Below are 16,063 nucleotides of genomic sequence, written 5' to 3' on the forward strand. Positions count from 1 at the left end.
TGGCTGGGTCATAGGGAAACCTGGAGTTGTCTTGTAAAGTGTACATGGAAGCTAAAATGCATCCTCTGTATTCTCGATACATTCCGGTTTGGTAAAAACCAGGGCACTGTGCTCCGTATTGTGGTGCGTACCTCTGGCTTCTGTTCTCTGTATGGAATCTATCTTCTGCCCCTGTGGCTCGGCATCCTCCTGCACAGAGCTTTCCTCTGGGTGTCCCTGTGGATACCACTGGAAAAACCTCCACCAACTGCTGCTCCTCTCAGCGGACGGAGCCCGGCAGCTTAGAGGATCGGGGAGGGATGCTGCCCGAGCCGCCTGCTCCTCGGGGGCATGGGGAGAGGCTGCCTTTCCCCGCCCCGGTCCCGCTCGTGCTCTGCTGGGTTAATGAGAAGCTGCAAACATGGTTTGCCTCCATTAGCTTTTGGGATCAGGTGCCGTCTGGCCGGGACCTGCACGCCGACTTGGGCTCTGTGGAAGTTGTTCCAGCAGGAGCTGTGTGTGCTGGCCGGGGTTCCTGCTGGCGTGCTCCTCGAGGAGGTGTCTCTACAGGCATCAGGTTCTTCTGTTTCCAAGTGTTATTCACATATAAACACCCCCACACATTAAAAACTTGTGGGAAATGATAGTTTTGGGTTTCTGCTGTCCATGAGTAATTCAGCTCAACGGCGTTTTTAGATTTACCTCTTACTGAACAATCTGGGAGGAGAAGCAAGGGCAGGGAATTTGCATGTGCTGCTTTTCTGGGGGGGTTGGAGGTATCCACGCGCTCCCGCGCCGCAGCCTCTAAGACAGGCTGTGTCTTTCTAGGAGGTCTGAAATCTCTCTGGGAAAGCTGGGAGGTATTGAAAATATGCTCAGAGTTTTAGCACTTCCTCCAGATTATTTCTTTAAGTATTTAAAAATATATTTTATAACACTAAAATAAATGTTAATGAGCCTGCATTGCTTACGGCTAACAATAGTGTTTCTATTTAAGTACAGCAGCCTAGCAGGGTGTTCGGTGGTGGAGGAGCTGGGTGAGGAGACCTGGCTTTTTGTTTCTGACTTGGTCCTTGATGTCTTGAGCAGTTTTATTCTCTTGTGCTTTACTTTCCCCGTTCCGCTAAATAGCAATGAATAGCTTCCTTCCTTTGTTAAAGCACCTAAGATTTATCAAAGGCCACTGGGCAAGTGTTAAATACCGAGCTGGTTATAAAAAGTGTGAGTTAGTATTATGTTTATATCTCTTCAATGTTAGCGTGTATTTTTGTGCACTACTTGTAGTGACCTCTGTGGTTTTCCAACTGAATAAGAACAGTCCTTGACTCAGGTTGTGGGGTTTGTTTTTCCCCACTAGCAGGCGTGGCATCTTCTAATTTTGTCAATATGCCTTTTTTTTGGGGGCGCTTTCAGTGTTCGGGTTGGGGCACACTGTACCGGAGATGCCTGCTGGAAACAGAAGATGGGAGAGTTGTCGTGAGAAAAATAACAGTGGGGAAGTCAGTTCCGCTTGTGTTCGTTCTTTTTTTCCATAATTTACAATGGAATTACGTTTGAAGGATCTCAGCCCGCCATGTTGAACGGACGGTGGTTTGGGGAGGCCAGCGGCGGGGAGGTAGCCCAAGGCGCTTCACCTGATGCGTCGGCAGCCTTAGAGAGTCCGCACGGGAGCGGGGCACGGAGTCGGCGAGGGGAGAGGTGTAAATGGGATGGCAGGAATTCAGCCTTGGCATTGTGTCAAAGGCACCGAGCCCTTCTCCGAGCAGCTGCGTACCCCGTGACTGCGGGAAGCCAAATGGTTTGTTTGTGTGTTTACATGGATATGTGGGTCTGCGTAGGGGAAAACCACTTAGCACAAATTCTGCTATTAAAGCAGATGGTGGGAGATTAATCTGGTTTTTAGGGGGTAGTTGCTGGTACGGCGACCAAATTATTAATTCCTTCCTGTGCTAGGGGTCCTTTCGTCGTTACAGGGTATATTGGGTGAATTGTGTTTCCCGAAACTCTCCGCTCCTTCTTTGCTGTCTCAAAAGCAGTTGAGCTGATGTGGTGTTTTGGGAAGCAAAAGAGCGTGTGTCGGGTTTTGTTGCTGCGGTTTTGCTACCCGTGCCCCGTCCCCGCTGTCCTCTCCTCGAGCCCTTTCCAGGTGCTCCCATGCTGCCTCGAGCCGTTTCGGTTCCGCAGGCAGCCCGCTTCGGGCAGCTGCCTCATGGCCTGCCTGCCCTCCTGCAAACCAGTGGAAGACCCTCCGCTGCTGTTCAGATGCTGGTTGTTACGCTAGATATTTTTTTTTTCCCTTTCATTTTAGAAATTGCTCTTTTTTTTTCCCCCTGCCGTATCACTGACAGCTGCATTCTCCTTGACAGTTGTGATATTTGTATGTGTGCATAAAAACAGTAGGAAGCATTTATGTAGGTGTCACTAATTTAATTTAATTTAATCTGATATGTACGTATAGAGAGGACTGTTCTGCACTAAAGTGCTTCTCTTTATTTTACAGTCTCCATCATCATCAAATACAACTCCTTTCATTCTCCTCTTCCATTCACCTACCCAAAGACCAAATCTGGAAATAGTAACCAAAAGAGAAGCCCACGTCACACACAAAGCAGGGAAAGGTTGAAATAATTTAAGGGTAAGTAATTTTTTTTTGCCCTTTTTCTAACTTGACGCGTCATGTGTAAAGCTACAGTAGTAAGCGCAAGGCTGAATAAAAAAGCTGTTAAGCATATACACAGCTGCTTTATGTGCAAAGTGGAAAAAAACGACTGAAATGCTGATTTGGTGATGAAAGAAAGGTATAGCGGCACCTTCTGCAGGTGAGAAAGGGCCCAGAAGGGCAGCGTGCTGGGAGTTTCAAATGTTGGTACGATTTCTTCTCACCCTGGCCCGACCTGCGCTCGCGCCTGGGTGGAGGCGGTGGTTCTGCAGAGTCATGGGCTGGGCTTTGCGTGGGTTTGGCTGGTCTGAAAGAGCTTGCCAGTTGAGAAGGAGCCGGGAGTTTGGCGTCTCCTGCTACTGAAGAGGTCTTTTGTCATTTCCTTCTCTTTTTTCCACTTAAAACATTACTCAGCTATGGTAGCGAGCTACGGCTGATCGGGTTGCGTGGTGCGGGATGTTTTGGCTTGCTGTCGCTTTCTGCAATCCCTTTGGTTTTGTGGGCTCCGCGAGCTTTTCCTGGAGAGCAACCTGGCGGTGCCTGCGCCAGGGTTTTCCGAAGGAAAGCATTGATGGGGGCTGGAGGAGCGACAAACCCGAACGGCAGAGCGAGGAGGGCCTCTCGGTGGAAATGTTTGCCTTAAGGCTTTTCTTCTGCTGCGAGGGTGGCGGATAAGATAGGAGGAGATATAAAATCAGCTTTTGTGAAATTCAGAACCCTGGCTGAAGCATTAGTAATCTCCAAATGTTAGGGAACGCGTTTTCCCACCCTAGTCCCAGATCTGTGCCTGCATATATTGCATTTCCACACGTGTTCTTTCGTAGATGGACAGGATATGCATTCGCTTACAGTTGAGAACTTGGCTTTAAACATCTGGGTTGTCTGGTTTATTGCTGGTTTGTTTTTTTTTTTACCCCTGCAATGTTTGTTCATGCAAAATTCATATCTGGGAAGGGCATCTTAAATCCCTGCTTCTGAGTCAAAAAGGGAAAGTATGGAAGTGAAAAGAGAGATTGTATCATTTAAGAAATATGATTCATGAATTAATCCTCGTCTGCTACACCATCTGTGGCATGTGTTTCAATACAAAAATCCTGGTTTTATATCTCTTTAAAAAGCTTTCTTCTTGCTGGCTGCCTGAGTTTTCTGCAACACTAATGGGGAATTAGGTTCTTTTTGGGGAGAGAGCGCTGATTTTTATTCGCAGCCTGGACAGTGGGTCCCAGCCTGTGCCCCAGCCGTAGGTCGTCGAGGGGGACGCAGAGCGCCGGTTTTTCGGGGAGGTGCCAGCTCTGTAATGCCGTGAGCCTGACTTGCAGGCAAAGCCTGTACGCGACTGCTTTCTGCGCTGTGGAAGCACGGCTGGGTCTCCCGCCGCCGTGGCAGGGATGGTGCGAGGGGTGGGCAGCGATGGGCAGGAGTTGCAGGCAGCTGTCGAGATCGTTTTGCACAGGAGTGAAGAAGAAGCAGTTGTTTCTAAAAGCGGACCAGCAGGGTATTCTGTACTTGGTGCTCTGGAAAATACAGGATCAAAGCAATCCCCATCCTCCGGTTCCTAGTAGTGTTACGATGATCTTTTTGTTGATATATAGAGAAAGGGGGGTTGCCTGTCATGACCCCAAAGATTTGCTGCTACGCTTTGTGCCTTCATGAGGAATGGGGAATGAAGGGACACTGGTGGGTTTTGGGGTGACTGGGAGAGGGTCTCCTGTTCCTAATTCGATTCTTTGAATTGTTCTCCAGCTTCTTACAGGGACCAACTTTCCCCTCTAAACACATTTCTACGGTTTCTATTCCTGAAGCAGTATACCTGGTTTGCTGCTGGAGTCAGACCTGAGATGTGTGAGCCTTTTTCCTCCTTCACAGGCAGGGTCCCTGAGCTGACAGCGTTTCAGCACGTGCATCCATCAATCAATCCCTTTCCTGAATCGATCCCTTTTCTGGACCAGGGCATCTTGCTGCCCGGGGTTGCCCCATCAGTTTTCTCCTCTGCTTCATGTGGGATGCTAGTAAAAGCTTGAGTGTTTTCCTCGTTGTTCTGGAGGAGGATCCAGAGGGGCTAGAGATGGCTGGTATCCGTTGCCCTCACCGTGGCTTGTGGTGGCCTTGGCCCGTGGCCCGGTGATGCACCCACGTGGCCACAGCCTCCTCTCTGCCAGTGTTGCTGAGGTGCTGTAAGTACAGCTCCAGTGAGCTCCCAGGCACTGATAACGCTGATAGATGGAGGTTACCCAGGAACTCAGTACCGATGGTGAAATATTGCGGGTTTATTGCCTTTCCATTCATTTTGTTTTCACGCCTTTCTGCCTTCCTGACTCATTGCCGTTCGGCCTCTGCTTGCAATTTCTATTTGCTGCAGTAACACCCACTGGACAAGACGAGAGCGTTGCAAAGCACTGGTGCTTGCAACTGCTTCTGGAGCTTTGGTTTTTTTTAATTGAGTATCTAAAGACGGGACGGGTGACAGAAAGGAAAACGTTAGCGATGCCTTTTGTCAGAAGCATGAATAAAGTATTAAAATGAAGGAGGAACAGAAGAAATGCCCCTCGTGTTGTGCGTGGCAGGCTGGCATGAGGAGTCGGGCTGAAAAGGCCTGCTGCCCTCGCTGTGTCCAGCGTAGCCTCTGTCCCCAGATGCCTCCCAGCTGAGGCTGGCTGCCGAGGCGAGGTCGGTGGTGGGAGGTGCTCTGCCCCGTATGCAGGTGCCGAGCCCATTTAGGCTCTCGCATGGTCCCAAAGAAATGTTTTCCCTTTCCCTTCCGCTATCACAAATCCCCTTCTGCCCGCTCCTTGGTGAGCCCTTGGGCGTGCGGGGGCTTTATGACATGAAAAGTAAACTCCACAAGCACCGAGTACCCCGACGCTACCCGAAATAGCTGCGTGTTAAAGGAAAATAATGTCAGCAGTGGTTTAGCAAATGTTTAACCCAAACTGGAATTAGGCTGATTTACATACTTCTGCATGGAAAATACTCGCAGGAACGCAGACCAGAATCGGCACCCAGCTCTCTGCCCATCTCACGTGCACAGACACACCTTGTCTTTCGCAGCTTTTGCTAGTAACTCTGGCTACCTTCCTGTATGCCTTTACAATATTTGCAATTTTGCATATTTGGTAGTTGCTTGCTTGCCGTGCTTTGTCAGCTCCACGCTATAGTCCGGGAAGCAGAGAGTTGTGCAAACCTCCACCCCTGTCGGGTGTGCGCTCGCTCCCTCCTGCACCGGCTGGCGCTGGCCGCTGCACAGGCCATCACATTGCCGCGGTCTCCGTAAAAGGAGGGTTTACGGGCTTTGTACCTTGAGAAGGTCCTATGCTTGCTTACGCAGCCAGAGGTAGCGTTTTACAAAAAACTTTCAGACCCCACAGAAGCTCTGCTGGTAAGAAAACCCACCAAAACCAACCACCCCTGTGCTCAGCCCCGGTGAGGCCCCACCTCGAATGCTGGGCTCAGGTTTGGGCCCCTCGGGACAAGCAGGGCCTTGAGGGGCTGGAGCGTGTCCAGAGAAGGGCAGCGGGGCTGGGGCAGGGTCTGGAGCACAAGTGTGCTGGGGGACGGCTGAGGGGGCTGGGGGGGTTTAGCCTGGAGAAGGGGGGGCTGAGGGGAGCCCTTCTCGCTCTCTGCAGCTGCCTGAGAGGGGCTGGAGTGAGGGGGGGTCGGTCTCTGCTCCCAGGTCACCAGCGACAGGACGAGAGGGAACGGCCTCAAGTTGTGCCTCAAGGTTTAGGTTGGAGATGAGGGAAAATGTCTTCCCTGCCAGAGCAGTCAGGCCCTGGCACAGGCTGCCCAGAGAGGTGGGGGAGTCACTGTCCCCGGGGGGGCGTCAAAAACCATGTAGACGTGGCACTTGGGGACGTGGCTTAGGAAGCGTGTGGGGGGGTGTTGGGTTGATGGTTGGACAGACCCAGACGTCTTTTCCAGCCTTAATGATTCTAGGATTCTAAGCAGTAAAACGAACAAATTCTACCAGAAATGGGGAAAGAGAAGCAGTCCAAGCATTTTGATAAGCATATTCCATTAGCCATGGTTTTTACTTTTTATTTTAAGCTCTGATTAAAATTCAGTGTTTTTATTTAAAGAAAAAAAAGAAATGCTTATACTCAGCATAAACCCTTATTTCCACTGCAGCCTGAGTTTGTAAACGAGGGGCCCTGGTGGTTCCCCCCCGGCTCCTCCCCCGCTCTGCAATGTCCCCCCAGTCAGCGAGGGTCCCCACTTGTCAGCGGCTGCGGCTGGAGGGTGACGATGCTCGGCAGCAGAGGACACGTGATGGCAGCCGGTTTCTTGCAGGAAGCTAATGAAGAGATGAGAAACATCGATTCACCATCTATTTGTTAGGACCCCAGTGAAACAGCTGTTTGTTTCTCATAAACAATTATGCCAAGACGGAAATTGGCTTCTGTCTGTACGTACTTTTTGGACGGGGAAAATTAAGCAGTAATAGCTGGAAAAATAGTACGGGCTATGAGATAATAGATGCCTAAGGGATAAAATTAAACAGTACTTCACAATGAAGGAAGAGGTTTTGGCAATAAATAGTTTGCGTTTGACTTCTTTTTGTTTGCCAGAGGACTGGTGGTGTTTTGGAGAGGTTGTCCTGGGATGTATTTTCTAAACAGACATTGGAATATCTTGAAGGTCTTTTTTCTTTTGTGTGTGTGTGTGTGTTTCCCCCAGAGGAGGATGGTGCCAAGGCCAGGGTGCAGAGCACCGCCGGCATGTTGGCTGTGACGGGGACGGGGACGCCGGGGCTTGCCTTGAGAAACGCTGCCAGTGCAGGAGGGTGTTTAAAAGGAAACGGCAAGGTTTATGAAACAGAGTGGGAACGGGAGTCGTTTCAAATGCTCTAAGGAGCCCAGAAAGCTCAGGAAGGGGAGGTGGCATGTTTAGCACCCCAACAGGGTTTATTCACGATCTGCATGTGTGCTGGTGTTGCAGCTTGGCTGGCTTTGGTCTGCTGCTGAAGCCCCTTTCCCCTAAGGCAATGACAGCGGGGTTTACTTTCGTTCTGCTGTCCCTCCGCTGTGTGCCTTTCCATAACTGCTCTGTGAGCACCTCGCGAAGGGGGTGGTTTGGAAACGCTGGGTTTTTCCATTTCAGGTGGCTCTTACCACCACCTCCTTTGCCGCGCGCGCAGGGTTTATGCAGGGTCGGGCCAGGTGAACGCGCTGGTTGCCTCCTGCTGCCGACGGCAAACATCCCCGCGGGCGCAGGGCTTGCTCTTTGCTGCCGGCCCGCCGGGGCTGCCCGGGCACCATCGCGGGCAGGACTTGGTTGCTCTTCACTACATGGGAAACGAAAGCACAGTTCAAACAGAGCTGCTAACCCTAATCCCAGCTTCCCGAGGACAGATCCCGGTGCAGCAGGTCAAGATCCGAGGTCTTTGGCCCAGGCTCATCCCTGATATCAGCTTTTAATTTGACAAACCTCAGGGAAAGGCCTCCCCGCCAGGTGAGAGAATTTCCTAGGTGGGTCCAGGGGTCGGGGGAGAGTCAGGAGGTGGCAAGTGCCTGCTGTCCCCATTAGCTGAAGTGGGACTTGGGGGTGCTCAGCACCTCTGCAAATGAGGCCAAACTGTCTAGTGCATTGAAAATGTAATCATTAAGTCGCTGTTGCATTAAGACTCTGTTTTTATTCATGGAGTGTAATGTGATTCATTTGCCCTTTTGCTCTCATGTTGAGAAGGCAGTCATCTAGTATGCATCGCTGGCTGCAGGGAGAGCTGGGTTGTTTTTTTTTTTTCTTATTTTGTTCTTGGTATGTGAGGGAGCAGACATTTTCATCAAGTGCAGAGCGGCCACGGAGTTGAGACCGGTCTGTTTTCTCGGTGGCCTCGGAGGCCAGTGCCTGCAGCCCTGTTCGTGGGAGCGTTGAGGGAGACAGGGGTCAGCTCTCCTTCTCTAAGCCTCACAGCGACGGTGCTTTCTCCTGCTCCAGCCCCGCCGCGCTGGGGCGGCGCTGGAGCGGTGCAGGTGCGTTACGAGAGCCCCTGCACCTCGCGCGGGGCCGGGGCTGGAGGCACGAGGGGCGCCCTGGTGCTCAGGCATGTTGCCGAGCTCTGGGGGCAGCAGCATCCTTTGGTGCCCCAGTGACACCGGGTCCCCGCCAGCCCCTCGCAGAGGGGTGGGTTAAGCTATTTACTATAGGTGCCTCGGCACCCGTGACGCCGGGCTTGTGGACGTGGCGCAGGACCTTGCCGATAGATGATGTGACAGAGGACGGGACCCTGCTCCACTTGACGAACTGACTAAAAGCAGGTGAAGAAGATTGTGGCTCCTTGCTGCTGCAGGTCGCTGTTTGCAGTTAACTGCAGCCAAGGGAAATCATTATTCCTTGGAGTTAAAAGAAGAAATGCACCAAGCGAGGGAAGTGTGTAGAACACAAAAGAACAGAAAAAATACAATTTTTTAAATGTTAGCATGGGGAGCATTAACTAAGTCACTAATTCCAAAAGAATGGTAATGAGTAAGCAGGATTGAGTCACTACTCCTTGTTGTGGGACAGGATCGGAGCGGCTCAGCTCCGCGTGTTGAATCTCCCCCTGCAAAACAAGAAGAAATTCCTTTTCAGCCCAGACAGTCGCAGCCCGCCCTTTTGAAGCACAAAGCTCTGAACCCTGTCTTGCTGACAAATTCCAAGCGGTCATGACGCATGGCACAGTGTCCCTCTCAAAGTCCTCAGGTGACCCTGGATTTCTAAAGCTGCAGGGTCATAATACATATAAAAATCAATAAGTCATATTTTAGAAGCAAAAGGCGGGAGGGAGAGCGTTAACTCAATGTGGTTGGTTTGGGGTTTTTTTTTGCCTTGTCCTTTTCTTCCCTTTCTCCCCCCGCCCTTCCTCCTCCCCCCCCCCCCCCAGTCTGGAGACCAAATCTGTGCTAGGAAGGACCAGCTCACCAGGGCACAGCTCAGCTGCAGAAAGCAAGGTCTGAGGTGCAGGCAAGGGCGAAGGCTGTTCTGCAGAAGGGCACAAGCTAGGCACTTAATTTGGTGATTTTCCTACACTTTGTCGACGGGGAGACGCAAGAAGAATGGGTCGGGTGTGGATAAAGATAAGGAGAAATGGTTTTCAAAAGAGCTTGGAGCTGGGAGCTGTTTGGGAAGGGGAGGTTTTTCGCCTCCAACGATTTGGGTAGACAAAAGAGGAGAGGCGACTTGGAAGCGGGGAGGTAATAATGCCGACCTTCTCCGCTCTTTGTTTTCAACCAAGAAATGCACAAATCGCTGCTGATATTGCTGAGTGGTTTCCTGCTGCTTTGTGGCTTGATTTGGAGCTGCAGCCGTTCCTCGCCTGGTTCCTGACTTTGCAGTGCGGTAGCACAAAAACGCAAGCAAATCCTCGCCGGCGGAATCGTAATTGTTCCCTACGCGGGGCCCGCCGGGAGGACCGCTTCGCCAGCGCCTTCACCTTGCGTCGCGCTTTAGATCCTGGATGGATTTTGAACAGATTAATGCCTTTTGGAGAGTTCTAGAAAGGTCAAAAACAGAAAAGAGGCTCTAATAGCAGTATAGCAACCAGCTGGTTGCATTGGGTTTCATTTTACTGCCATAGTAACACCATGAGCCGCAGTGTTAATACCGTGTCCATTGAATGCCATTCCCCCCCCCCCGCCTTTTTTTGTCAAGAGACAAGCCCATCAGAAGATATTTTCCTCCTGAAGAATTTCTGCAAGGCAGCAATAGGCTTTTTGGAGGGGACGGTCCTCATACCCAGAGATGTAAGGTGGGTAATTTACAAGGCAATGTGCAAATGCCAAATTGTTAGGCAGAACTGCTGCTGATTTAGAAGGCAGTTAATGCTATAAATGTGCCAAGTGCCAGTAGAGTGTTTCTACAGATGGAATAACTGGAAATATTGGAGAGATTCCAAAGGTTTAATCAAATTCAACCAGGTTTTTTTTCCTTTTTTTTTTTTTTTTTTAAACTGCAGCATTCTCTAAGGGATGCAAGTTGAAATAGTAGATTATTCCATTGCTTTTAGTACCATGGGGGAGATTTTCATAGATGAACATAAAGCACATACTTCCAAGCAAACACATAAGCGGGTATACAAGTGAGGCCGGAGCAGCAGTGCTGTGAAAGCCTGTGCTGGTCGAGTTTAGAGGGAGCATCATCTTTAGAAACCCTGGCAAGAAGGTCCTTGGAAGCAGAACGATGGGTTCTCAGCCATGCAGCACAAAGGAAGCGAGGGGAAGGGTTTGTGAAAGTGGCAGCAGCAGCGTCGCTGATCCAGCACTGCAGTTCTGCTGGACCCGGGCAGGTTTTGGTGGGATTCTGGGCACGAGCATCCTTCTCGTGGCTCGCTGTGCAGTGCTGGGGCATGCATATGTTTCTGCACAGATGTACACCTTCCTCTAGTCTTGTTGACAGCCTTTCCAAGGCTTCTTGTTTAGCCAGACCATATGTGCTTGGGCATGGAGATAGTGCGATGTGGAAAGAGCATCGCATTATCCTTGGGCTGCAAACACCAGCAGGAGCAATTCAGAGCAAATTTTGCCTGCGAGGAGATCCAGAGCTCTTGAGCTTGCCTCAGAGGACACGCGTAACGATCAAATGCGATTCTTTTGCTCGTTTGTCAAAACAAGGTTCCAGAAAGCCATTTCCCTTTGTTCTGTCCCCAAATTAGCTCTCCCTGTCCATCCCTTAAATATTCATCCAAAGCGTAGATGAAGGCCACCAGGGAGAGGGGACATTGTGGCATGTCTCCAGGTAAAGCTTTGCTGCTGAGAAAGTAATGTGGGACCATGCTGGGGAAGGGGTTGGAAATTATTCCGTAGGGTTTCCCTTGTCGTTGGTACAGAAAATGAAGAGCCCATCCCCATTGCTGGCAACAGGATTTTGTTTCGGGGTGAGGAGGCAGGGCCATGAACCCCTAACGGTGCGGACTGTAAGGAAGGACTGTACCAGGAGCGATGCTGTGACAGCATTGAAGCTTTTATCTCACTGGGGTTTTTTTTGTGTGACATTTCTTCAACAACTTTTTTTTTTTTTTTTTTCTCCCAGATAACCTGATTGGATCCATTAATTGTCATTTATTTCTTTTTTGTAAGGGAAGAAGAGTTTCCTGCTTTTCCTGGAGTATTTGGTATTGATCCTCTCTGCCGCTGTGGAGTTGGGGACCATCTCCCTCCCAGGCATTGCCGTACTCTCTGCCTACTTTCTACGCAGACCCCCATGTCGCTCTATGCAGTATTTCTCACTGAATAAATTGCTACAAAGCTATTAGCCTCAATGCCACAGTCTGCTGCTCCTGCTTTCCTGCACCCACCTCCACCCCGCAATTGATCCAGCCTGCTGTCTGTTTGCTGCAGTCAAGACTGCCTACTGCCGCTGCGCACAAATTGCTTTAAAATTGAATTGTTTAAAAACGTTTCATAAACATTCCCTCCCCTTTGTGATATTGTCCATCGCGCCAGCCCGAGCTGGGAGCTTTCATGTGATTTTACCCGGCCAAAGGATGGGGGAAGATTCTTTATTTTTTGTGTGTTGGGTTTTTTTTGTTTGTTTGTTTGTTTTAACTGAAGTCAATGCGTAAATTAAAAACTACATGGTTATGGGAATCGGGTCCCTGAAGAAGCTGTTGTCTATGGATCTGTGTTCAGGCTGTGTGCCCTGCTCAAACGATGCACTGGTGTGCCTCAGCTCCTAGCTAGCTCCTGGCTTTGCGGGGACTGGGGTTTGCTCCGTGCTGTGCCCCGCCGCACACGCGCCGCCGGCCCTTCGCAGATGTCAGCCTCCGGTGCTTGTGCTGACACGCTGTACGTTGAGAGGCATCGGGGTGATTGGGGTTTTTTGTTGATGTGGTTGTGGTCTAACTGGAGGCATTTCGGAGACGTAGCCCCTTGCGTTCTTCTTGGAGGTGTTTAACCGTTGTAACGTCCCGGGTACCGGCAGCTCCGCGGCTGCGTGAGGTTCGCGATGCCCAGGATTTCGGTGTGCATCCCTCCGACGGACCTGGAGCTCGCAGGAAGGAGGCGAGCGCAGCGCTCACCTACACGGAGCCGAGGGACGTGTGCTGACCTGCGCAGGCGTGGGTGCGAAAGCTGCTGCGGGTGCCTCTTACCCGCGGCTGCCTGGCTGCAGGAGCACATTTGAGCAAATTACATAGGAACTCTCTTTGTATCATACGCATCCACAGCTCTTTCCTGTGTGGATGCAAAAAAGCTTTTGCAAGTGGTATGGGAAGAAGGTTTGGAAATAGGAAATAATTTTGCAAGTAGTTTTTAAGTATCAGCCCGAGAAAGGTGTGCTTATAGAAAAGGTAGTACAGTGCTTCCAACAGCGGGTGATGTTCCTTTGTTTCTCGTTCGTCATCCGTCCCTCCCAAACTCCTCTCCACTCCAAATACTCACACAAGAGCTCTTGTGAAGCAGCATTCCTCTCGAGTGCTGCTATATCAGGATTCATCGATCTTGTCGTAAGATCATCCACACCACATTGAAGCTCGAAGGGTGGAAGAGTGACACGTGCACTCTGTCCATCTGGGCCTGTTCTTTGGCGTGGCTGAGAGACTGACTCCAGGGGTAGGACTTGGTTGGATCTTGCTTTGCAAGGTGACCCGTCTCTGAACCTCCCCACCATGGAGTGGCCCAGTTCAACGTGATGATCGGTCTCCAGGAGGTGCCAAGGACCCGGCTAAGCAACTAGAGCGGGTGTGTCCTCAGTCCCGACACGCTCTTAGCCAGTTTGCAAATCCTTGTGGAAATCTGCCTCAATTCAGTCGTCTTCTAGGGTTCCTCCTTCCTGCCCTTGCCCAGTGGTCCTTGGTCCTGCAGTCTCTGCCTCTGCACCACCCATTGCGTCTCCTGTGGAGTATCGTGGCTGTGTCTTTCCGACACTTGCCAGCCTGCTCTTGTGTTACACTGAAAGTGGTTTGGACAGGCTCCTGCAGGAATACCTTCTGTGCCTACACATCCTCCTTAAACTCTTCTCTAACTCCTTGTCTGCAAGAAGGGATGGTGTAAAAGGGCAGTCGATATAGCTGGCATTATGAAGTCTTACTGAGTAGGCCTGTGTCCTCACCCTAGTGACCTTTGCGCCCTCCTCCCCCATTGTCTGCTGATGGCAAACGCAATGATGCTGCATCAAACTGGATTTGGGATTATATCATTGATGTCTGTACCTGTTTCTTCTTTGGGAATACCTTTCGGCGTTTGACTGATAATACGAAGTTAGTGTGGTTGATGGGTCTTGTATTGACGACCCTGAAGCTCACCCAGAGAACTTAACACAGGTGCTGCAAATTTATTTACAAATTTTTGTTCGGACAGGACCACCTTTAAGTGCAGACAGCAATTTCAGTTTCTCTTAGGTGTTGTCATTTCTGTTGTACTCTCAGGCAGGAGGCTATCGTGCTGCTGATGTCTATGGCAGGCTCAAGAACAGGCTCAGCAAATAACTATCAGGAAATTCCCGGTTCACTACTGATCAGGTCCAGATCTGATCTAGAGGTGAGGTGCTGCTGTCATCATGTTGTGGTCCCAGCCCTACTTCTCGTCCTCAGACTCCTTCTTTGCATCTGTTTTCAAATGTTATTATCCCAGGAGTGTTAGTTCCTCTCTTGCCCAAGGACAAGAGAAGTAAATTTGCACGGGCAGTATTGCGTATCTGTATTTTGCAGTGCCGACCCTGTGTGCCACAGCTAGATGCGTTCCCAAATCTGCCTAAGTTTACGTGGTTGGGCCATCCTCCCCTTGTTGGAGAGGACGTGACAGGGAACGATGTGAGGTACAAGCTGAAACCCACTCGCCCGAGGGGTCGTCTGAACTTGGGCAAATTGAGCGCTCCTTGGTGAGGTTTTTGAAAACAGCATCAACAGGAGGGAACTGGAATCCCACCATCACCCAAACTAAGGTTACAAGCCAGAATCTCCTCTTTTAGGGAAAGTGCCCTGAATAACAGCAGTTTGAGGCTCTCTGTCAGGTTTTCCTGTTAGAACTTACTCATTTTTCCCTGAACGCTGAAATTGTCTTTTGTCCAGTGAGAAAAGAGGATGTTGTGGTCCACGTTTGCTTTTGCCAAGTGCAACAACTTCAGAATATTCTGGTGTTTGTGGTCATCTTCTGAAAGGGGGAAAGGTAGATGCAAGTCACTTGCTCCACATAAAGGAGTTCCTGACCATCGCCATCACCTCTTCTCTTCCAAGAATGGCATTGCAGGTCTGGTCCTTCACATATCTAATGAGGGTCTGTAAATGACTTGTTTTCTTCAGACTGAACAGAACATTGCTTCCCAAGGAAATATAGAAAATATGTAGGAGAATCATTATCTCTCCCAGTCTGTACTGATTTCCTCTTTTTCAACTCATCAGGGTTGTTCCCTCTGCCTTACGGCCAGCGCAGGGAGCATTGGGATGCCCTTGGGGCCGCGTTGCCCTCCTGGGACCTGCTTCTGCTCTTCACTCCTCTCCTCCTTTGCACGCTGTGTGGTGCGTGTCCTGCGGCTCTTGGCCAGACGAAGATTTTAGTATTCAGGAAATCGGGAAGTTTGGCTGTCCTTGGTCTAATTAGTTTGTTAAGCACAGGGGAGCTTAGATCATAGTTCAAATGGCTGTAATTTGAGTGAGCTTGAGACAATGTGAGAGGATTAAGTAGTAAAATTGCGTCTATTACTTTGGCCGAAAAATAACTATTCAATTTGACTTGAATATTTAATTTTCGGAATGTAAGGGTAAGATATTAATATGGGCTTGGCAGAGGGTTCATCACTTGTAAGACAGCGCTGAGAGTTCTTCACGTGCTGAGATCAGTGCTTGAAGTCAAGTGCATCTTTCTGGAAATTCTCCTCTGAACAAATAATTGGCCTCAACAAAGAGGTGACTGGGTAAGATTTAATTGCTTATTATTGTAGGAGGTCCTCTTAAATGGTCTTCTGGTCTTACGTCCCATGGATATCTGTAAAATTTTGGCTTTTCTCGGAGAGGGGAGCTGCAAGTGTTTGCCTTCCATTACGAATACCTTTGCACGCGCCGGAGATCCATCTCCACGGGTGGCTTCTGCTGGGGGGGCCGGCCATGGGAAGCCCTCCCCGAACGAGCGTGGTAGAAATACAAAGACCCGATTACCCAGGGGCTTGAAAATAATGCAGTCTGGAGCGAAAGCCTTCGCTTTTCACTCTCTCTCGCGGTGACAGATGTTGGAGTCCAGGTATTGCATGGAGTGGGCTGACACGGCCGCAGCCCAGCGCGTGTGCTGCATCCCTCCCAGCCCCGGCGAGGAAGCCCAAAGTGCTGTTTTCATTCATTTAGTGGTATTGTGCAAGGCATGGCTGAGGGAAAAATAATTCTTTGCCTGCCTAAGATGGGTAAATGGAGTATTTTATCTTTTTTCCTTTTTAATATTACATGCCTGTATCTATTCCAATAAGGAAAACCACTGCTATGGTGTAGCGTTTGCAGTGTGCGTAGTTGGAAGGTTTTAAGGGGTT

At 50.1% G+C, this 16,063-nt stretch overlaps 1 protein-coding gene across 2 annotated transcripts in view; it reads left to right on the forward strand.

Moving 5' to 3' along the window:
• The window catches only part of NEXMIF (neurite extension and migration factor), a 175,001-nt gene that overhangs the window by 113,949 nt on the left and 44,989 nt on the right, over positions 1–16,063 (forward strand). For both annotated transcript variants that reach the window (XM_064463403.1, XM_064463404.1), the window contains one exon: positions 2,480–2,614. The gene's annotated coding sequence lies outside the window, so the exon portion shown is untranslated. The remainder of the gene's footprint in view (positions 1–2,479; positions 2,615–16,063) is intronic.

The sequence above is a fragment of the Phalacrocorax carbo genome, chromosome 11, assembly GCF_963921805.1.
Source record: "Phalacrocorax carbo chromosome 11, bPhaCar2.1, whole genome shotgun sequence".
NCBI classification, from domain to species: Eukaryota; Metazoa; Chordata; class Aves; order Suliformes; family Phalacrocoracidae; genus Phalacrocorax; species Phalacrocorax carbo.